The sequence below is a fragment of the Lepisma saccharinum genome, chromosome 14, assembly GCF_977018435.1.
Source record: "Lepisma saccharinum chromosome 14, izLepSacc3.1, whole genome shotgun sequence".
Taxonomy (NCBI): domain Eukaryota; kingdom Metazoa; phylum Arthropoda; class Insecta; order Zygentoma; family Lepismatidae; genus Lepisma; species Lepisma saccharinum.
In genome coordinates this window covers 40,980,446-41,004,742 of record NC_139242.1, presented here as the reverse complement: position 1 = coordinate 41,004,742, position 24,297 = coordinate 40,980,446, and the positions used below count along the sequence as shown (strand labels likewise).

Here is a 24,297-nt window from a genome sequence, read left to right as displayed (position 1 = left end):
TTTCAGTGTGGAATGTGTTCACAACCATCAAAACCACAGTCGATTATTGAAGAAGGAACAGTGTGCAAAAGTTATTGCTTGCCGTTATTTTATTGCTTATGTGATGATTTGGGGAAGCATTTGTGCAACGGGAAAGAAGACTTTCATAATCATCAATCAGAATATCAAAATTAACGCTGATAGCTATAAGCTAATTCGTGACGTTTTGGAACCCTAGGCAGCCGGGCACTTCGGCGAATACAGATTCACGCTTCAGCAAGACTGGGCTCCAGCGCATTCAGCTCGATCAACAACTGCAATGTGTGAAGAGCTGTTTCATAGGAATGCATGAGATTCCGTAAACACTTATTCATCATATTTTTTGCACATCGTATCTCGCTTAATAATCAACTTTAAAAAATAAAACGTTTCCACTTGCAACATAGGGAGAAATTCATACTCACATACTGTTTGGGTTTGTTTTAGTAGCAGTGCCCATTCAGACAATATTGACGACTGGTGTGAACCTGTCATTCCTCCCCTTAATGCCTTTGGCCACTGGCTGCTGTTATTAACTGCCTACGGGGTTGATGGGTACATCAATGAAAACATTTACAGAGCTAGGGGGAGTTAAAAAAGGGAGAGGGGATTCTAGACGGCGTAGGGATGTGACGACCCTATCGCCCAGTGGCTTGTTCACTGTAGTGTTCACCAATAGAATGAAATGGTCAACATTTTGCTTTGTTGAGATTTATACAGCTGTCCTGCCATGGCTCCATGAGCGTCCCACAATTGGCAGAAGTTGGGTACGGTTGGTGAACTACTATGTGATCCTCCCAGCTAGATCCGAGGGATACGCTGACCAACGACAGGTGCGGTCCTCCATTCATATTGGGGGGTAGGCGTAGAGCTGACAACTCTGCACTGTAAAAAGACATGTCAAGAAACAGCAATATGAGGCCATGGATGTTCCCAAGGTAAAATATTCCGGAGGTAAAATAGTCCCTCATTCGGATCTCCGGGCGGTGACTACTTTGGGAGGTCCCTGGACTAAGAATAAAATCTACATTAGGAATAAGGATATTAAATTAGGCACCTGGAATGTTCTGAGCCTTTACCGGACTGGGGCATTTCAGTGTACAGTTAATGAGATAGTTGAGTATATATGTATTAGATATAGTAGCTGTCCAGTAAGTTAGGTGGCCATGAGAATGGGATTGTAAAACTACAAATTATACTTTCTTTCTATGGTGGTACTGAAAATCATAATTTTGGAACCGGCTTCTTCATAAATAATAGAATTATCTCGGCCCTTAACACAGTAGAATTTATTATTGAGAGGATATCATATGTAGTTTTAAAAGGTAGGTGGTTGAAAATAATTTTAATAAACATCCATGCACCAACGGAAGATAAAAATGATAATACTAAAGATGATTTTTATGCAGAGTTAGAACAGGTCTTTGATAAATTTTCCCAGTAGGATATGGAAAGTGGCCGCGGTGGCTCAGTCTGTAACGCGTCTGACTACCATGCTCAAGGTCCCGAGTTCGATCCCCGGCCGGTTCAAATCCGGGAACTTTTCTAACGATGGAAGCGGCCCCGGCGCCCACCCAGCGTCGAATAACATGGGTATCTGGGGGGTAAAGGCGGTCAGGGGCGTGGTGCTGATCACATCACACCCACTCACGACCGGGATCAAGAAAGTGTGGGGCGTTACCCCCACACCCCCTATACGCATTCATGGCGTGGTGCTATGCACAGTGGAGCACTTTACCTTTTACCTTTACCTTAGTAGGATATGGAAATTCTGTTAGGTGACTGTAATGCAGAGATTGGTAAAGAAGAGGCATTTAAACCTATTGGTAAAGAAAGTCTTCATGAATTAAGTAATGATAATGGTAACAGATTAATGACTTTTGCAACCTCAAAGAATTAAATAGTGAAATGTACCACATTTAAACATAAAAGATATCCATAAATATACCTGGTCTTCTCCAGATAATAGAACTCATAATCAGATAGATCATATTCTCATTGATAAGAGAAGGCATACTAGTATAATTGGCGTTCGTTCACATAGAAGTGCTGACTGTGCCAGTGACCATTATTTAGCAATTGCTAAATTAAGAGAAAGACTCGCAGTGATAAATCATAAGCAACAAAATCTAAAAGTTATATAATTTAATACAGGAAAATTTGCTGATGAAAGAATTAAGAAAGATTACCAAATTAAACTGTCAAATAGATTTGATGTTTTGCAGCATATAAATGATGATGAAAATAAAAATGAAACAGACATAAATAAGAATTGGGAGCACATACGTAATGCAATAGAATCAGCAGCTAAAGAAAGTATAGGATACCATAAACCAAGAAAATGTAAGCCATGGTTTGATAATGAATGTTATAACCTATTAGAAATAAGAAATCAGGCTAGACTTGGGTGGTTAAATAACTCTGACGATACAAATTTAAGCAATTATAATAGAATAAAGCGAGAAGTTAACCGTACGTTTAGAAGTAAAAAAAAAACAGATTGCTTGAGAAGCAAAATTAAGGAAATTGAAACAAACTGCAAACACAAAAATATCAGAGATTTATATAAAGGTGTAAATGAGTTTAGAAAGGGGTGGCAACCTAAAGTAAACTTGATAAAAGATAAAAACGGTGATTTTTTGGCTCACCCAAGCGATATTTTAAATAGATGGAAGAACTACTTTAATGATCTTTTAAATGTTCATGTAGGACATAAATCAGAAGTAAATGAAGTACACACAGCAGAACCTTTAGTTCTAGAACCTAACTTGACTGAAGTCAAAGATGCTATTAAAATACAAAAAAATAACAAAGCACTTGGCATTGATTTAATACCAGCTGAGTTACTTAAATATGGAGAGAATTCGTTAATATATCAAATTCATTAATTAATTTGTTTAATATGGAATAAAGAAGAAATCCCTCAACAGTGGAAAGAATCCATAATTGTTCCTGTGTTTAAAAAAGGTAATAAAATGAACTGCAATAATTACCGTGGAATTTCTCTACTCTCATCAACATATATAATATCATCTAACATTCTTTTAACAAGACTAACCCCATATGCTAATGAAATTATAGGTGATTATCAATGTGGATTTAAACGTAACAGATCAATTTTTTCTCATCAGATAGATACTTGAGAAAAAGTGGGAATACACTGCAAAAAAAAAAAGTGTGTTTGGGGTGAGTTTCGCTCTTTGGAGGCTTCGAAGGTCAGAATACTCGGAATCCTCACCCTTTTGAGTGAGTTTCTCCTCCCTACCCTAGGGTGAGTGCAGATCTGTCGTGAAAACCTTCCCTATACACCCCTTTGGGTGAGTTTCGGCTGCACCGTGATGCCACATGTACAAACTTTCCCACTGAAAATCCACTCACAGGCCTTGTCATAGCGAAAGAATTTTGCCGACATGACAACGTTTGTCGTCCTGGACCCCCTGCCAGGCTCTCCGAGGCAATTTTTTCTACCTGCTGAACCCTTTTCCCAACAAATTACCACCCTGTAGCAGTTCTCTAAATATTCAGTAGAGGCGCTGTACTGCAAGTGGCGCTGGTTCGAGTGACTAAATCGTGAAATACTTTCAAAATAGGTCGAAAACCTAAAGTCCGTGGACGTTGTTCGTGTGGGGGAAACTAGCGGTCGAGGGACCTTGGAATAAACCTGTCAGTTTTGAGATCCCTGTGATGTTTTAATAATTAGAAAGTGTACGAAATAAATACCTGTATGTTACATGTAAATTTCAGGAATAATCTATTTGAATAGTCATTTCTTATTTTCAAGTACAATTTCACTGCTTTACGTCAGTAATTAACAAAATTTAAGCCGAAAGAAAAATATGATTTTTCCTCACTTAAACAAAGGAAATACATGTTTATACCAGGTGTATAAGCTTAAATCTGCCGTTTGCTCATAGATGGCATTAGTGAGCGTATGAAGCTACCATGGGCACGCCATACCTGGTGTTTGTATGAGTTGGACATCTGCCAACACGAATCAGTGCACATCGTCAGCACGTGCAGACAACAACAGACAGTGTTCCTGTGGTAAGCATGGCTAGTTTTGTGCCAGAAAAAGAGCATATGCGGGAAGCTCTGCTTTTCTGCTTCCATTTGAAGAAATCGGCTGCCGAATCGCATCGAATGCTTGTGGAGGCCTATGGTGGCAGTGATGTATCGGAAACAACGTGCAGAGATTGGTTTCGTCGGTTCAAAGACGGCAATTTTGACCTGAGCGACAAGAAGCGTGAAAATCGACCCAGGAAGGTTGAGGACCATCAATTGCAGGCTCTTTCGGACGAGGACGATACCCAAACGCAAACGATGCTTGCCGAGCAATTGGGTGTTACTCAAGCAGCCATTTCCATGCATCTACGTGCCATGGGAAAGGTTCAAAATATCGGAAAATGTATGCCGCATGAATTGACCGATCGGCAGATGGAGAGACGCCAAAACACATGCGAAATCTTGCTTGCCAGACAAAAAAGAAAGTCTTTCCTGCATCGGATTGTGACTGGCGATGAAAAGTGGATATATTTTGATAATCCTAAATGCAAGAAATCGTGGGTTGATCCCGGCTAACCATCAACATCTTCCTCGAGACCAAATCGCTTCGGCCGGAAGACGATGCTGTGTGTTTGGTGGGATCAACAGGGTATTGTCTACTTTGAGCTGTTGAAACCTGTTGAAACTGTCACTGCCCACCGCTACCACCAACAACTGATCAAATTGCACCGTGCTCTGTGTGACAAAAGGCCGGATTATCAACAAAGGCATGACAAGCTGATTTTCCTCCACCACAACGCCCCATCACACACGTCAAGACTGGTCCAAAACTACTTGGAGACACGCAACTGCGAGGTGCTACCCCATCCCGCCTATTCACCAGACCTGGCTCCTTCCGACTACCATCTGTTTTTGTCGATGGGCCACGCCCTCGCTGAGCAGCACTTCGATTCGTATGCAGACGTCCGAAAATGGCTTGATGAGGGTTTGCCTCGAAAGAGAAGGACTTTTTTTGGCGTGTTATCCACAAATTGCCCAAGAGGTGGGCAAAATGTGCAGCTCGCGAGGGCAAGTACTTTGAATATATTTCTTGTTGCTTTCTATGAACAAACCATGTGTTTTTCTGACTACAAAACAGCAGATTTAAGCTTATACACCTGGTAGCCTGAAAGAACGTGTGACATATGCAATCGTGCAAGTGCATGCAAATTAAGGCATAAAAAACTGTGTTTTTTTTTGTTTACAATATTTCTTCTTTCTTGTTGTTCGAACATGTATAACTGCATCTTTGTAGTTATTTTCTCATGAAAATATAATGTGCCTTCATTATCAATGTTATCTTGGAGAAGTAAATTTTGTTACTTGGAGTCGGTATTTCTAGTGTTCATTCATAACGCTTATCTGTCGGGCTGCATTACACTTTTCCTATTCTTATTTCATTACTTTTTTCGGCTAGGAGGAAGCTCTTATGCAAAACACAGATTACAGATATAACACCAGGAGTACACATCCTGAGTACTCAATGTAATTGGAATTATTTTTTAACGCTTAAATAATTTGTTTAACCTTACTATTTTACAGTAAATTTAACGAGAGGCGTCAAGACAATTCTCTGTGCTGAGATGTAAAATAAACTTAATGTTTAAAATGTGACCCCACCACAATTAAAAATTTAATATTTCCGAAGTCGCTGGGATTATCGTAAAGGATTATGACCATAAGAGAAGGGTTATGCCTTCTTGTTATGAGGCACGTAGCCAGGGGGAGGGCTAAGGGGGCTGAAGCCCCGAAATCCTACAAATATCTAATTTAAATAGTGCATAGAGGTAATTAATTTTACTTACTTAGCAGGATTAAACATTAGATCGAAAAAAGTTTAGTGTATAATAGAGAAACCAGTTTATATTGTTATATTCTACCATTTAATCCAAAGAATAAATGGATCCACCAGCTCTCAAAATTTATAGTTTTCTTTGTGACAAGTCATACTATATAAACTTTATGAGTAAAATTTGGGCAAAACTTTTAAAGCCTTTACTGACGGAATGTGTAAAGGATAATAACAAAATACAATAACTATGAATTTCAGTACACTAACTGTACAAAATGTAAAAAAAATGGACAATGTGTTGGATATACACTCATACAGTGGATCGAGTAGCAGTCTCTCTCCATTTACACAATAATAATAATAATAACAAATAATTTGGATTAAAATTGGTTTATTTTCAATAACTTATTAATGTTGTTATTGTAAAATGATAATTATAACCGTGGTAAACTGGTAATAATTATTATTGTCATTATTCTTTCTACCAATCAATGGCCTGTCCCCTTCTGCAAATATTTCTGGCGACGCCTGTGGTGATAAGGATGAGCCCCCCCCCAGAAATAAACGGGCCTGTGTTATAGTCATGTTCCTAGAATTCCCATCCTTCCTGCATTTGAAATTCTTTTTTTAAAGTTCTCTGCCAAACAACTTACGTACGCCACCAATATGACATGTGACGAATACTTCAATTTGCAATTTGACGAATGGCTTAATTGTAACGATGAGGATAACACTGATGAGACAAAGAAAAGGACATATTCAAACTTTACCCAAACCCTCTGCTTCGTAGTTTACTACACCAACGACTATCTTTCGCATTTATTCAAAAGGTGTGCCTAAGGGCGGTAACGCCAACAACAAACAGTCTAATAGAAAATGTTTCATCCCACTTTGCGTTTTATCCTTGCAAGGGACCGCAACTCCAGAAGACATTCAACTTTCATTACTTTTCCCCCACCCCTACATCACAGTCAATGTACAACCTAAAATGCTTATCCATATTTTTGAAATCTTTAGAGCTGCATAAACAAAAATCATAAAAGTTTCTAAATAGGTCCGCTTATCTAAGTATTCAAAAGAAATTTTGGTTAAGCTAATTAATTTCAATGAGCACATAATACCATAAACGCAGTTCCAATTTGTTATTCTTGTTTCATTTCCAAATATACGCTACATTTAATGAGGCAAACTGGTTCCCTTTCTGAGCCACTGTCTTCAAATAGATGTGGCAACAAATAAATTTTGCAACGACGTGTTGAATACCATACGTGAATATCCTCCAAAGTTCCGTTTCTGGACTTTCTCTCCTTTTCCTTTGTAACGAGCAACCCCTTGCTGTGCGCGTCACGCGTCAATGCACCAAACCTGAAGTCTTCCCTGGAAATGACATTACAAGTCGAAGCAATGTTTTATTTCTGGTACACGATTATATTCCTCTGATAAACGCTGTGATTAAAATTTCTAACTAGCTTTGAAAGCTTTTTCTTGAACAAACTGTACAAAAGTTAATTGTCCTCGTCCGTGGCCGTGCGGTCTAAGGCGCTGTGCTTTGGCCTCCGACGGCATGGGTTCGAGTCCGCCTGGGTTCAGTCTCTGGGTTCTCGGCCTGTGCATAGGACCGGTGGCAACCCACCATCGTGAGGAAATTGGCGAGCTACGAGTGAGTAGTGTAACCCGGTCACGGATATCTCCTATAACGGCTGGAGGTTCGACGTGCTGACCCCACGTCACCCCATTACTGGTTGAAGATCTCCACACCTCTAGGTAGGATTGTGGGATGGAGCCTGGCAGCCGGGAGATAGGTCAAGGCCCTTCGAGGGCTGTAGAGCCACGGGTATTATTATTATAGAAGTTAATAACAAAATTTAATGACTATAAGCATCTCAGTCAAGTTACTGTTGCGCTGGATATTCATTTATCAAGTGGATCGAGAAGAAAATTCTCTCCAAGGAGGATATAATAATAATAATAATAATAATAATAATAATAGTAATGATAATACATTTGGAATAAAATTGGTTTATTTCAATTAGTTTATAACAATAATAATCATAAGCATGATAATTATTATTGTTATTAATATTACTGTTTAAATTTTATTGTTGGCCTGACCACCCCTATAAAGAATTCTGCTTCCTTGTAATCCACGCGCACGTCACCTACTAAATCAAGAGATTATTATTATTATTGGTTTTGATATATACGTGGATCTTTTCATAAGCCAACTAATTGACCGTCAAGCATTCGGTAGCAAAATCCTTGAGTCTACTATTCAACGTGCTCGGTCAAGGCTAACTTATTACATTTATTTCAGACAGTTTGCATTATACTGGCACGTAAGATTTCTCAAAATATGGTCAACTGAAGTTAATCAATGCCATTGAACATAGGATTACTTTTACAAAAATTAATAAAAGTGCAACATGAATTTAGGTTACAAACTGAGACGAGAGTCGTGAATGAAGGAACCTTTCGTCCTTCGCCAGACGTCGCTGTAAGCAGACTCGTTCTCGTTGCTCTTTCTTTCCCGAAGGAAAAGCCTCGGTCTCGTTTAGATTATCTCAATAATAAATATATAAGAAATGTTCAAAGATATTTAGTAATATAACTTAAAAACGAAAGTTTTAGAAAATTAAACATCTTTAAATAAAAAGTAAATCAAGTTGCATATTATAGAAATTTTGATTATAACGAATTCAAAAAATAATTTACACTACGATTTACCAAATCCTTGAACAATACAAGGCTTTCGGACAGTATAAGTCTCGATTATACAGACGGTTGTCACTCTCGGTCTTGTCTTCATTTTAAATTGTGCTTGGTTTCAGCCAAAGTGGCACAAAAGCGAAGTAAAATAAAGCAAATCAATCAATCAAAATAATCATAATACGTAATAATAAATTTTATACCAACGGCCGATCTTCCTTTAAAAAAATCTGGTTTTCTATTGTTCTAGTCAACAGTCGAAGGCAATCGATATATGTAATACCTCGAATGACGTGTCTGCCTGCCAGTGAGAAGGAAAAGAAAACAGCATTATTCCTGCTTACCACTATCTAAGATACAGTTTTATTAGTAGTGCAAGACCCTGCATTCAACGACTAGTTAAAAAAAATGAAGTTACTTATTGTATTTTGGATGATACGTCCTTCATATCTTCACATTCACGCTTGTTTATTAACTATCTGGATTATTTTTAAAAAATGTTATTTTTCGCAAGTTCTCGTGTCCATTGGCAATATGTACAAATACAGGAAAATAATTTATCTTATGGAAATGGCTATTTCAACAGTCACTCACCCAGGCTCGAACCTGGACACCAAGTGACGAGAGCGTTCCACCACAGCTCTGCACCCTGTCCGTGGGGGTCCCCTTATTGAGAAGAACTTATTGCTTACAAATCCCGCAGGAAGAGTACATTATCTTTGGTAACGACCACCATATAAGTTATATTTTCTGGAGTTCTTTGTTCCAATCAGTATATTAGGACACTACAGTAAATGCAAAGACAATATTTTCAACAATAAGACATTAAATACTCATTTATTATTATAAAATTTTAATTACAGATTATTGTAACGAATTGATAATAACCAGCATTACACAATAAACGCAGTTTGAAGTTTTCTTTATATAAAAGCGACAAAAAACATTCTCATGTTCACATTAGTTTTTTAGGGGGTAAAAATCTAGATTTTTGGTCAACTAATCATGTGTATTAGAAAGTATCAATGTCAACTATTAACTAATAAGTTCTGGGAAAATTTGAAGTTGTTTGTTGCGGAACCTGAATCAACTGCCCTTATCCTCCCCCCCCCTACTATAGGGCTGTTCCTGGATGAGAATTACAATATTATATTCTACATTAATATTATTATGAAGCACTTATCTCTGTGAAGGAAAGCCGGTCTCCATGGCGGAGTGGGTAGCGCAGCGAATCCAGGCCTGGGGATGTGTTTTCTTTGCGAGTGTCCCTTCATGAATTTAATCATAACATCAATTCATCCTCATCTTCGCGATTAGCCAAAAGTGACACAAAAGCGAAATAAAATAAACCAGCTCAATCAATTTGTGGAGGAGAGAAATTCTGTCCTTTATTTTCTTAGGACTTTGGTATCCACAGAGCGCTTTCAAATTGCCACAAACCAGTGGCGGATCCAGAAGTTACAGCTGGGAGGGGCGAATTTCATTCGAATGCCTCACCTCACCGAACCTCAATTCTAACATACACTACACTGCTATATATAAACAACATATTATACTGTAAACAGGAACGAAGCTGATTTTGTGTTCTAGAAGATAGAGAATTCCTTTGCAAAAATAGAGATCGAGGACTGGAATAGGTGGTTATTATTGTATCATAATGCCTCTTGACCTCCTATTGCCACAATGTAATCTGAATGAGCAGATATGAGAAATATAGTGAATATTCACAGAACACGAAAGCCTATTCCCTCAAGGGGTCTCAGTTCGATTTCATTTTGAAGCATATTGCACAGTGATTCAATACAAATTTAAACTGTAGTGTCAGTTTCGATTAGCTTATCTTGATCATAAGGTTGACTTATTTTATAAATATTTTCGAGCCTTTTAAATTTGGGGATAAAAGTCGGAACATTTGAGTCTCAAAAATATCAGGTATAATATCATATCCAAGAACTGGCAGTTGGGAATGGAGATCGCTCCCATCGCCCTCCCAGTGGATCCGCCTGCCACAAAAGTTGTCTAAACCACCCCCACCCCCAAAGATCGTTGCTTTGTTTAAAGGACATTCACTTTTAGTGTCTTTTGTTGCAAGTCACGCGTCGTATACGGCGCGCTTTTCGTGTGGACCAATCGAAGGTCGTCTGGGACAAGCAGGCACAGAATAGCCTTGCCGTTGACATTGTGTGAGGTCGTCTGTGCCGTGGGCCAGAATAGTTTGTCTGCTGAGTGGGTATTTGAAAGTGAAGATAAGAAAGCAGGATTCGAAGGTAAGTAAGTTCAATAACGTTTTCAATATTTTTACACTGTAAGTTTTCTTTATATATGCTCAGATTGTCCTATCCTAAATGCTTAGACCAAAATGTGTTTCACATTTCGAAATAATGACAGTACACGGTGAGAGGGCACTGTTTAGCATGCAGTGTGAGCCCTTTCAATAGTTCTCGTCCGAAGATTGGCATTCGTGATGGTTTGATTTGATTTGATTGATTCGTTTTATTTTACTTCGCGGTTTGTGCCTCTTGGCTAATTTTGAGAATATGGGGATGAGTGATGAAATTGATGAACGGACATTTACAAACAACCATGCCCAAGCGGGATTCGAACCCGGGACACCTGGCGTCGCAGCTCGACGTGCTAAGACATTTAAATAACTAGCGAAATCACAAATATTACTCTTTATTACTTTGCTCCTCAGGTCGCCTAACTTGAAGATTTTAACAAATGTGACAATTTTGGGGGTCCTTGTCCCCGCCAATTTACGCCTATGGTTACGGAGACTGAGAAATCATGGTTTAAGTTCGTTTCCATCCTTCCCACTCCCATTTTTGGAGAGAAATAACTGGAAAACTATAACGATAAAAAATAAAATTTCAAGTGCACAAACGAAATTCTATCCAAGAAGTTGCTTCATTTTTTCTTCCTCCATGATGGGGAGCTTTTAGTTGTTTAGTTTAGTTATTTCAATGGTACAAACGTAATGATTTTGTCCTTCATTTTAAAGTTGGGGGCGAGGGAACTTCAAATATTAATTTAATTTACTCTCAAATCGTTACGGTACAATCGAAAAAATGCGCTGGGATAAAACTGTACGGGCTACCTGAAGTCCCCCCCCCCCCCAAGTTCAATTTGTGAATACTCGAACTCTGTAATGTTGCAAACGAAAGTAAATGCGACACAATCCGGTACAAACGAAAGATAATCTTACTTTAAACAGAATATGTGGATGTTTGGGGGAACAACGTCACAAGGGTTGACCCTACTACAATTATCACTGCTACTAGGATTCTCTATCATCTTTATTTCTTTCTCCGTTTTCATATGTTTCAATTTTTCTCTGCTCTCTTGGTTCCTCTGTTTCCATTTCCGTTATTCTTCTTTACCTTTTGTCTCTTTCTTTCTACGCTTCCTTCTCTCTTTCCCATTTCCTTCTATTTATGTTCTCTGTCATTCGCTGTCAATGTATCTTCGGTCTCTTTCACCCTCTCTCTTTGTGTTCTTCTGTTCTTGTGTGATTCTCGCTGCGCTGTAAGCAATCCCAATTTTTAACTGTTGGCTATTTGTGTTAGGAGGAGATGGGCCAAAAATATTTCGTTGTGGGCTAGATCCCCCTTTGGTGTCGACTATTCTGACTGCGACTGGCACCATCGTTTGGTGTGTGATGTTCCTAAAGTTGTAAAGTAACTTGTTGCGCATAATTCATAATCTTTCGTTATTGCCTGTCGGAACGTACCCCAGAGGGATTTGTAATTGATTTTTAAGTAAAGAGGCCAAAATAATGCAGTGGGATACTGTGGGACGTAAAGTTAATTTGCATGGGAAATATTATTTACAAAACAGGCTTCTGTAAGAGTTTATAAGACTTGTAAGCTGCTGCTTAAACTCCATTCATTCGTTGTAGTCGATTGCATCTAATTCACAATTTTTTAAAGGAAAAAAGACACATTGTAAACAAGGGCGTGAAAGTTAAATATACCTTGACATTAATTTTCGGGAGCAATGATCGCCTTCCCACATTCAGACGCTGATATTCGTGAGGTTTTCTGTAGTGTGCGTCCATAGTATCTTCTAATTTTCGGTCCTTGGGGGATTCTAAACATTAACAATTTAAGTTAAGAAAACTTACAATTTCAAGCAGCAGCTAGAATTTCTTTTAGAGTGTTGTCTTAGATTTCTTTTACACATAAATATGGTTGTGTAACATAAAATTTTAAGTATTATTTTAATTTTCAACTCCTTTTCAGGAATGTGCCATGCATAGAGAGGAGTGAATACGGATAATACCCACAAACACACTCGCCTTAGTTCCAATCTACACTGAACATTTCGCCACTCATCACCGATAGCAGTTTTCCAAGGATCCTGCATGGGTTGGGTTTACACAGATATGCAATGTAAGTAGAGTAGTTCAAATCTAATTTTGTTCTCTTTTCAAGGGAATTTATTATTCATTATTTTCATAAGTTTTAAGCTGTAGGAACTTGAAATGACAGAGGTCTCTTAGGAAGTAAGCTTATATGTTGAGGTGGGAGGACCAGTGGCGACCACTATATGTACCCAGGTGTAGCGCACGCTAGAGGTGGTCAGCTAGTATTGAACATTTAGTCATCATAGTGAGTGTGAAAAGAAAATTAAAGTGTCAAAAGTACATGCATACATAAATACATGTATCAAGGAGTCCAAGGTTCCATACTCGGTAGTGGTTCAGATTTCACTTTGAACTTTAGGTGCAGCCCCGATTAGCCTTTCTGTGCATAAAGTGGACTTAAAAACAAATTCAAACAACAAATCTGGAAATAGGAAAGGGTGGGTGGGTGTCTCATAGCTTCGGTTATTTCTGTTTCAAAGGGAGTGTTCGCCACTGGGAAGGACAGTACTAATAGTTATACACAGTGTAGGCTGGAGTGTAAAACTTTGTTGTGGCTGTCTTAAGAAGTATTTGGAAATTGATATGGCATACTAATTACACAATGTGTACAGCGAGATGTTAAAATATTACCAGGCAAGTTGTTCATAATTTTCAATATTTTTTGACGTCCCACGTGTATTTAAGGAATTGAACTGCATTGAACTTCTCCGGGAAATATTTATGCATCTCACTCTTTACATACCTTTCCTAATATCTTTGTTACACAATTAATTTCATGGAGGATTAGTGAAAAAAAATGGTTGACTAGACCACACAGCAAATATACTTCTGTGTCAGCATCTTTAAGTTCTGAGAATCGATTGCTGCTTGTGTACAATTTAGTGTTCTTGTGGATGTGGGATGAAGTAAGTGATTCATACATTTTATTTGTTTTCTCTTTTCAACTTGCAAAGTGAAGGTCTGTGATGCTACATTTATTGGCTATCAGTTACCCTGTAAAAGCCTACATACAAATTTTGTCTTTGGAAATTAAATTCATTTTGAGATGTTATGTAGAAGAAAACACACAGATAAAGAAATTAATTCTTATTTGAAAAGTATCTAAACTTTCATCATTCTGGGTTTCTTTCATTCAATCTTCCACTGTATATATAGACATTCCTTAGGAGAATTTAAATTGCTGGGGGGATCCAAATGATACTAACTTTGCATGATAATTAACTTTTATATGTTAAATCCACTTGAACGCTTCAAATAGTCTTCCATCTATTAAGAAATATAGTTGTACAATAAACTGTTGTATTGAAGAAGTTAAATTTTTGCTACTTTCAAGATTAATCTAATTTAAATTTATTCCTTATTTCAGACATTGAATGCTGTTTAACTAAAATAACCACATCTGATGTTTGAAGATGATCCTGATTTTGTAAATGGAAATGTAAGTAAATAAATCAATTAACCTGTATGTAATCTGAAAATGTCAGAATCACATAAATAGAACTAGGAACGTAAAATATAATGCTGCGTGTGCGAACCATACATACACACCTTTCATTTTGTAATTAATAATCTTTGGATATGCATTTCCAAAATGCACCTTAGCATAAATATACAAATTATAATCTTTATGTATTTCTTTCGTAGCCTACTAAACTTTCAATAGAACTTTATTTCTGCTACTTGAAAACAGAATCATATCCATGCTTTTATTTTTGGAGAGTTGAACTTTCATGTAGCTATGTCTTGTTTCTATAGAAAATATTTAAAATTGTCAAGGGTATGTGTCTCTTGTCTGCTGGGTGAAGGGATGGAATGAGGCATCCACTCACTTCTCCTTCTGGCACTGTGCCTGTTACATGCTAGTATAATGTACAGAATAAATAAAATCTTTTTGCCTTTTCGCTACATGATGTTTACACATACACTTTGACAAGACAGAACTACAGGGTGCGAAATCATTGAAAACTGGTGGGGGAAGAAAGTTCTTAATTTACATTCCCCCTCCGCCACATGTGTGTATTATTAAAAGTAAATTAATTTGTTACTTTTATACATATCAGATATTGTAAAGCAGCCAACTAATTCCTTTAGTAACTTGGTTAAAGATGTTATAAATTATGAAATAGTTGAAGTGCTTTTATTATGTGTAAGTTTTTGTTTTGTTTGTGCTTTATGTTAATATAAATCAATTAGATTTCATAGTTATAATTTTCTTGCATTCTTGTTTTACTTTAATTGGGCGTATTGGTGTAGATTTGTTAATGATTTCTTGAGAGAGAAAGCATTCAATACTCACAACTACACTAATTTGTGTGTGTTTTCGATATTATTCTTAGTACAGTATATTTGAAATTAAAAGTAATTGCTTATCTTTCGTTTGTTATAACAAAAAATCTTCCCCCAGGAAATTTTTGGTGGGGGGATTTTTAAGGCCAAGATTGTTGGTGGTGGGAAATCCCCCTGTCCCCCCAGGATTTCGCACCCTGCAGAACTAACAGAAACAAAAGAAAGCTAAAGCTAAACACTCAAAAATTAGTAAAAAAATATTTTTCACACCCACATTGAATGGTACTGTTTGAGCTCTTAGGCGACACCAGAAAGGTGTTTGTGTGTGTGTATTGGGGGGCAATCCATTGACTTAACTTAATAGTAGAACAAGTATTAACAATAAGAATCATGGTTATGATAATAATTTTACAGTAATAACTATTATAACAAAAAAATAAAATTATATTATTATTATTACTATTATTAAATCCTTTGGGAGAACTACTAGATGAATGAATATCAAGTACAACTTTTCCTTATTACTATAATTTTTTTTTTTTTTACATTTTACACAGTTAGTGTACTGAAATGCACAGTTATTCTGTTTTATCTTTAAGTTTTAACTTTTCAATAAAAGCTTTCTAAACATTATTTATGTTATAACAACTTCTGCTTTTTGTGACTTGAAATGGCCGATGGCAATTCCAGGGGGTGGGGGGGGGTCAACGGATATGTTCCACCTCCATCTCCCGACACCGATGTTTCAGCACAAAATATTATCCTAAAGTGTGCCATTTCCAGTTATATGCTGTGGCGTGCCCAGTAGTCAGCCCTCATTTCGCTATTTTTTCCTGCCTGTTTATAGCCCCATCATCACCCTCCTTGTATAGGCTCTTGCTTATGAAATAAAAGCATGCATGTTTATATTACCTTTGCATAATAGGGTGACATACTCTTAGTCCCTCCACCTGTTCATTCAATCAGTGGCGCACGCAAGGGGGGTTACTGGGTTTAACCCCCCCCCCCGAGCTTTAAATATTATGGGAAATGCTGTGTAAAATAAATTGCCAATTTAGTGCTACTGCATTCAATGTAGAAACTGATCAGCTTGAGGGCCTCCCCGATGGTGCAGTGGTAGGTCGTTGCCTTGTAATCTAGGGGTCCTGGGTTCGATACCCTGTGGAGGCACATAGTGGTTCGGATCCCACTTTGAACCGCAGATCCAGTCTCGATTAGCCATATTGTGCATAAAGTGGACTTAAAACACCAAGTCAATCTATCAATTGAGCAGCTTGACTGATTGATTTTGTTTATTTTTCTTCGCATTTCTGCCACTTTTGGGCTAATTGCGAACATGAGGATGAGTGATGATATGATGGAATGGATGAATGGACACTCACAAAGAACACCTGTGCTCAGGCTGGGATTCGAACTCGACACCCCAGGCGTTTTAGCATGCTTTCGTAACCACTCATCCATGAAGGCTGGCTACTCAAGCTTGAATCACTTTGTATGCACACATCACTAGTATACTTTTCAGGGAAGTATTAAGACTCATAAATGTTATAAGTACATTCTAAACTATCACACTCTGACCTAAATGCATTCTTGGTTATATTCTTATTTACTCTTACAATTTTTCTCCTTTCAGATCATGGACGCCTTTCCATACAGACATTTTAAAGGAATACAGCATGCAAATTTTTAGCAATGAAGTAAAATTCCTCTTTTTTTGGATAAAATTGTGAGAACTATGTTGAATTATTGCAAGATGAAATGTACGAATATTGTAAATAAAGTTGAATTTTTTGCTAACTGGTAACTATTTCTTCAACCTAATCTTTGGGGCGAAAAAAATTAAGCTCTGTATTTGAAATAGAGTGGTTAAAAATTATGTATATGAACATTTATAACTTCTACTAAATTTGCTCTGCCTTCTTAATAATGTACATTTTCGTTTCTAATTAATTTATTAAAGTACTGAAATAGGTTCTAAAAGCACCAAAAATCATTCACATTGTAATGATTGTGGCATTGAACTGAGTGTGCAGAACCAACAGCAAAGGAAAGGTAAGGTTGAATTATTGCTTAATGTGTATGCATTTAGTGGCAAGGTAGTATTTTTCAGAGATTATCCCCTTACCATGTATGTATATACTTGCATCCAACGTATACATAAAATTTATCTACGGATATACAAGTATACAGTATTTTGTTGTGTTAAGTATGTCATTTATTTATCCTAGCAATGTATGTGAGCATGAGTGTTGCTTTCCAAACAGTACAGAAAAAAGTTGTTATTTTATAATTAACAGGTGTGACTTCTGAAGATCAATACCCTTCATGTTATATTGTACACTCAAGGACACTTCTGGGTTGTAACAGCACCATTGACTTTCAATTAAATCATTACAACCCAGCAGTGTATGTGACTGTACATATATCCAGTCCCAATTGGCTTCTAAGCATCAAGTGGAAGTCTCAAAAAAGACTTATTGGAAAATATGTATGTACATTAAAAGTTGCGGCTTTTTTGTATGATTTAGAAATCGATACATAATATTCCTTGCAAGCTTCATGTAATTTAGGGATGGCTTGTTCTTCTACATGAATACCTTGGTGAGCGTGCTGCATTTAGTTTCCTCTAAGATTTTTAAGCTTTGTCAAATTTTAATGCTGAATTGAATGGTATTATTTTTATAAAGAAGACAATTAATCACATTAAAATCTGAACGCATTAAATGAAGAAACACTGTTTTCACTGTGATGTCGTATATTACACAATGCAAGAGTTAACATTGCATTTCTCTACTTTGATACATTTGCCATCTGGGAAGAAATTACAATGAAGTTATGATTGCTCTATCTTATTCTGAATTCATATTGGATAAGATAGAAAAGATCTGACTGATTCTTCAAGGTTAAAGGTAAGCATTATTATACTAAATGAAGATCATTTACCTCTTCCTCACGAACCCCTCAAACTCACCCTATGGGAGGAAAAACACACTCTATACTAGGGTGAGAATAACTCACCGTATGGGAGGAAAAACACACTCTATACAGGGATGAGAAAACTCACCCTTATGGGAGGAAAAACACACTCTATACTAGGGTGAGAAAACTCACCCTTATGGGAGGAAAAACACACTCTATACTAGGGTGAGAAAACTCACCCTTATGGGAGGAAAAACACACTCTATACTAGGGTGAGAAAACTCACCCTTATGGGAGGAAAACACACTCTATACTAGGGTGAGAAAACTCACCCTTATGGGAGGAAAACACACTCTATACTAGGGTGAGAAAACTCACCCTTACGGGAGGAAAAACACACTCTATACTAGGTTGAGAAAACTCACCCTTATGGGAGGAAAAACACACTCTATACTAGGGTGAGAAAACTCACCCTTATGGGAGGAAAAACACACTCTATACTAGGGTGAGAAAACTCACCCTTATGGGAGGAAAAACACACTCTATACTAGGGTGAGAAAACTCACCCTTATGGGAGGAAAAACACACTCTATACTAGGGTGAGAAAACTCACCCTATGGGAGGAAAAACACACTCTATACTAGGGTGAGAAAAACTCACCCCAATATGGGGTGTGGAAACTCACCTTTTGGGGACGTCTATTTGTGACAAGCCAAACTCACCCCAAAAGGTGAGTTTCCACACCTTTATTTTTTTCAGTGTATAATCAGTGTCCATCAGCTATTCATTGATTTCAAAAAAGCATATGATTTAGTCAAAAGAGATAAATTATATAATATATTAGTCAAGTTTGGAATACCTAAGAAGCTTGTTAATATGATAAAAGTATGCACCAGTGAAACAGAAAGTAAAATTCGTGTGGATATTAATGTTTGTGACGAATTTCCAATTCATGATGGGTTAAAACAAGGAGATGCATTATCTCCATTGCTCTTTAATTTTGCCTTAGAATATGCTGTTAGGAAGGTAGAAGAAACTAACGAAGTACTAAAATTAAACGGTGTGACTCAGTTGTTTGCATATGCAGATCATGTAGACTTACTGGGGGATGATATAAATACAATTAAGAATAATGCTAAAATATTTTCCAAAGCAGCTAAAGATATAGGTTTGCAAGTTAGAAAAGATAAAACCAAATATATGATTACAGGCCGAAACCAAGTGTTAGGTAATATAATCAAAATCTAATTATTGATAACAACTAGTTTGAACCAGTTGCCAAATTCAAGTACTTACATAGCACATGAGCGGTGTTATCGTCCCTTCCTGATAATATTACCACTTTTAGTTTTATGCTGTTGAAACACTTCTAAAAAAGTTTCCGAACATTTTCTCCACCCTGTAGTTCTCCAGACATCGATAGTGCATTCTACTTCGATAGTTGACTGGGATGAACAGATGGAGACGGACGACTGTATTTGGAACTTCTTCCTAGATATAGCAGTTCCTGATATACGCTATTCTGCGCAGTAAGGAGACAAGCTTTGCTAGCGTCATCCACACATGAACAGGGCCTAATTCATAAAGAGCAACTCGAACGCTTAAACAATATAATTATATGCACCTAACAATTGGCTTTATGACCCGTGCTTATCATTCAGTTTCGCGGTTACATCGGTCTCCTGCATTATAACTACACGACGTATTAATTCCGCTGAAGAACACCGCACAGTCCGCAGGAAGCCGTAATTACGTCACATCCGATTTCACCCGCCGTAAAACTTCCAGAAGTTCCACAACACAGAGTAATTACTTTCGACTGAGAAGCCAAGGAGGGAGCGAGATGTGGAGAATGCCGATTAACGACGCGTGGACACAAATGAAAATTAACGCCATTGATGGAGGATCATGGGAATTTTGGACGTAAACAGGAAACCTAGGAAGAACACGACACACTGAGGTCCAGGAATACATACCAAAAAGTATACAAGGGACACAAGAGGAAGAAAACATTAATTATCAGGCCACTTAACTATTCGCTGCTATAACCACTACTGATAATAGCGTATTTTAATCTTAAGTGAAGCAGATAAACTATAGGGTGTGGTAATGAATCAGGCGATTTTAAAAACTCCACACTTAAGACAAAATACTACATAATAAACCATAGATAATTAACACAAAATTAACTACTTTTTTCATTGAAGAAGAAATACGAAAATAAAATGCAATCCTTACATTTTGATTTATTTGAAAATGACATTACTAAAACGGCCTCCGTTTCGTTCCACACACTCTCTGTCTTTTGGGCAGGTTACACCTCACATTGCGCGATATGGCCACTGGAATTTTAGATACCTCTTTTCGAATCTCATATTTAAGTTCCTTGAAGGTGCGTGGGGTGGTTGTTGGAAGACTTTCGCTTTCAACCCCTGTTTCCAAAATGCACGCTCCGCGGACACGTAACTAACATATTTTTGTACACACTACCCTGCGTACTGTAGTGCTCACAACAATTAATTCTGGGTTTTTTCTGGGGCTCTTTGGATTGTGTCCCCAAGGGTGCCCGCAGGATTTATTCTCAAGGGGGGCAGAATAAGATTTCACATCTTTCCCTTCAGCCACAGATACATATTTTAACTTTAATTATTATTGTTGTTATTATTATTATTATTTTACATCTTGAAATTGAATTGAAAATCCCTGGGTGATGTCAAGTTCAGACTTTAGTCCACTATTTAAATACAAACTGGATTCACCTTGCTTCTTTTCCACAAACATCTACAAATTTTTTATGAATAGGTCTTTTTTTTGTACTTTTTTCCGATGCACAGATATCAAACAAAGACTACTTAATCTACCCCTTTACGCGCCGAAGAGTATCGTAAAGAAAAGTAAATTAAAATGGCGGCGTGTGAATTGTCGTGATCAGATCCGGACTTCGGGAAATAATTTTCCAACTTTTCTTGGTATTTTCTATAAGTATCAGAAATTTCTTGAAATAATAATCACTTGAGGAGAACATATTGTGTAGAATTAGAGAATTTCATCACGAAGGGGGAGGGGGGCGAATTTCGAAAATTTTTCGACTTGATCGGAAAATTGCGAATCTTTTTAGTAGCGATTTTTTTCAGTTCCAGTATTTATGGTGTCTCCTCTGGCCCACATTTACGGGCCTCATTCTTGTATGAGTACTTATATTATAAATGTATGTGGAGACCGCAAAAGTTGCACGGTCGACGCTCAAAGATGGCGGTAGCAAGAGAGAGAGAGAGAGAGAGAGAGAGATTTCACGGATGAGAATGAGAAAGAAATCTTTTTCCATTTCAGCAAGGCAGGGAACGGAAATAGGAAGAAGCGAAAGCTTTTAAGATACGGCAACCTGTCCATGATCAAGTTTGCGGGCGGAACGAAAGTGTTTCGCGTTCTCCCCACTCACTCTTTCTCTCGGGAGCCGTATGCAGATGCCATATTCAAACGGAATATGAAGACAAACAAAGAACACGCAGGGAGCGAGGGGAGGAAGGGTGGCATCGTCCATGCACCTTACAAAAGGGACACGTCATTTTCGAGAATTCTGTGGACAATTTGTGTCTGTTTGCGAAGACGCTGGTGATGTTTTCCTCTTGAACAAACCTACCGAACTAGTGAACCACAAAATTCCATGAGAGAAACATGACTCCCTTGACCTCTCCATCTGCCTGTTCAATTTGAATCTCGGAAACAACATAGTTACATGGTTGCCAACTTTAACGAGAAATCGCTAAATGTAGCGGAATTTGAATCATGAATCGATGATTGATTGATTTGTTTTATTTTACTTCGCTTTTCTGCCACTGTTGTATAATCGCGAAGACAAGGATGATACGATGAAATTTGTTAAGGGGCAATCTCAAGGAACACCCATGCCCAAACCGGGATTCTAATCCGGGACGTCTGGAGTCGTAGCGCGCTGTGCTAATCAGTCCATCACGTCGGCTAGAATGAATGATGATAAGAAGGAAGAGATGAGAGGGCAATCACAAACACACAAGGAGAGTAAACAACACGAGCTATACGGAGGATTATACTGGCCGTGAGTCCAGACCCCAGAGCCTCGCTAGTCTGCAAAACACAGTCCAGGGTGCACTACGTGGAAGAGGGTTGGCATTTGGGTGTCTTTGCAAACGGTCATCCCAGCCCGTACACTCCAAACTTCATGAAAAAGTAACAACCAACTTTCATTGCTAGTCTATACATTATTTAGCGAATACTTTACAGACTTTACACATATCTTTCCAAATTTATAGTTTTGTTTGCTTGATTTGTTGTTTTAAGTCAACTTTATACACAGTAAAGCTAATCGGGACTGGACCTACAGTTTAAAGTGGGATCCGAACACTTGTGCCTCCACCGGATATCGGCAAATTTATAGTAGACGCTCCAAAAGTTCCTTTCACTCCGTGCAAGTTCTTTGTGCACTAGAGTCCTCTGCATACTGACAAGTTTCCGATATACATAGAAGAGAACCCTCACCCACTTAAATTTTAAAGGAAAAATTACAACTGCGATTACACAAAGTTTAAAGTAAATTTGCTGCACTCAAATAGTGTTGAGCTCCATCGCGTAAGAAATTAGTCGAAAGAAATTATTCGCTAATATTTATCTATCTTTTTTTTTTACTATTCTCTAGTGGAATCAACTGGATGTAACATTCATCACATTGTAATAAATTAGAGGGACCTTACATTGCCATAATATTTCTGATCTTAAAAAGTTGAAAAATTTAAATTGCAGATTTTTTAAAGCAATTTTACTTTAGCAATGTAGCGGATTTTTTTGTGGAGACTGTAGCTTCTGTGTGCTAATTGTGAGCAAAAGTGCGACTAGACTGTACGTACATATAGAGTAAGGTGGGGTAAGACTGCGCGGCGGGTAAGACTGCGCACCGCTTTTTGGAGTTCAAAATCACACACAGTTGCCACCACTGCACCACCGTTACTTCGTCCAAAATGATAGCTAGCTGTGGACAGTGGTGAAGATACGTTTGAAATTGGTTGTGCTGAGAGAGGTAAGTGAAATTATTTTGAGGGTGTTTGCTATTTATTTTGGTACTACGTGTTTTGAGTACTGCGTCACTGTGAATTATACAATATTACGATGTTGATGGATAGAAGAAGCTGTGTTAATGCCGAGTCCACCTGTGTATTAGTTTCCATTGCTTTGTGCAATGGCTGGGCAGCATCACGTGATTTGTTCAGGAATGCAGCACGGGGCACGACTGCGCACGTACACAGTTTTACCCCACAAGTGTGTGGCTTGCAAGGCCCAGCCATTAGATAGATCATTTTTTGGTCCACTGAAGTCATTTTATTCATCTGAGTGTGATAAGTGAATGAGTAACCATCCGGGTCGCCCAATCACAGTTTTCCAAGTGACATCCATTTTTACAAAGGCATATGGGAAGGCAGCTACAGTTGAGAATTGCACCTCGTATGAAACAGGAACCTTTATTTGTGATTTGTGTTAGCGATTCCTAACCCAAGTGCAGGACGGAATTCACTGTGCCAACTGTGAGAATGCCACGAGAAATGTATCCCATATGATAGAAGAACGTTTTAAGGTGATTTGTGTTTCTTTTTATACAAATGTGACTCTGTGTAGAAAGTGCGCATTCGTACCCGAACTTGATCGCAGTCTTACCCCGCGGTGCGGGTAAGACTACGAATTTGCATGGTCACGGTTTTGTAATTGTTTCATGCAGAAATATTGTTCATTCAGCTTTCGGAAATTTACTGTGAGTTAGCAAAAGATAGTGCAATGTGTATTGCTTTTTTCATGTGTGTCTGTAGTTTTATAGCTTGAATATAAACTTATGAACTCAAACTGCGCAGTCTTGCCCCACCTTACTCTATTCAGACATGGCATAAGACATGGATTTTACAAGATTTATACAAATCACATGGCGCTGTTTTGTTATACCCAGTGAATAATTCAGGGGATGGCCCGGTGGAGAAAATTTCAAGTGTCTGACAACCATGTTCACTTTTGCTTTTTTTCAATTACTTTAATTTAACTCAGAACCTACATTTTCTGGCGTTTTCGTAATAACAACCACAGTTTCAGTCCTCTTAATAATTAAAAGTCAAAATATTGAATATATTTAAATTAGCATCTGTTTTGATAACTT

At 37.8% G+C, this 24,297-nt stretch overlaps 1 protein-coding gene and 1 long non-coding RNA gene across 2 annotated transcripts in view; one reads left to right on the top strand and one right to left on the bottom strand.

The window, feature by feature from the left end:
• Proc (Proctolin) overlaps positions 1–24,297 on the bottom strand; it is a 169,953-nt gene that overhangs the window by 127,196 nt on the left and 18,460 nt on the right. The gene's annotated exons all lie outside the window — the stretch shown is intronic.
• Positions 12,646–17,006, top strand: LOC145998485 (uncharacterized). The gene is made up of 3 exons (XR_014443321.1): positions 12,646–12,948; positions 14,290–14,361; positions 16,843–17,006. It is a non-coding gene; the product is annotated as an uncharacterized LOC145998485 (long non-coding RNA).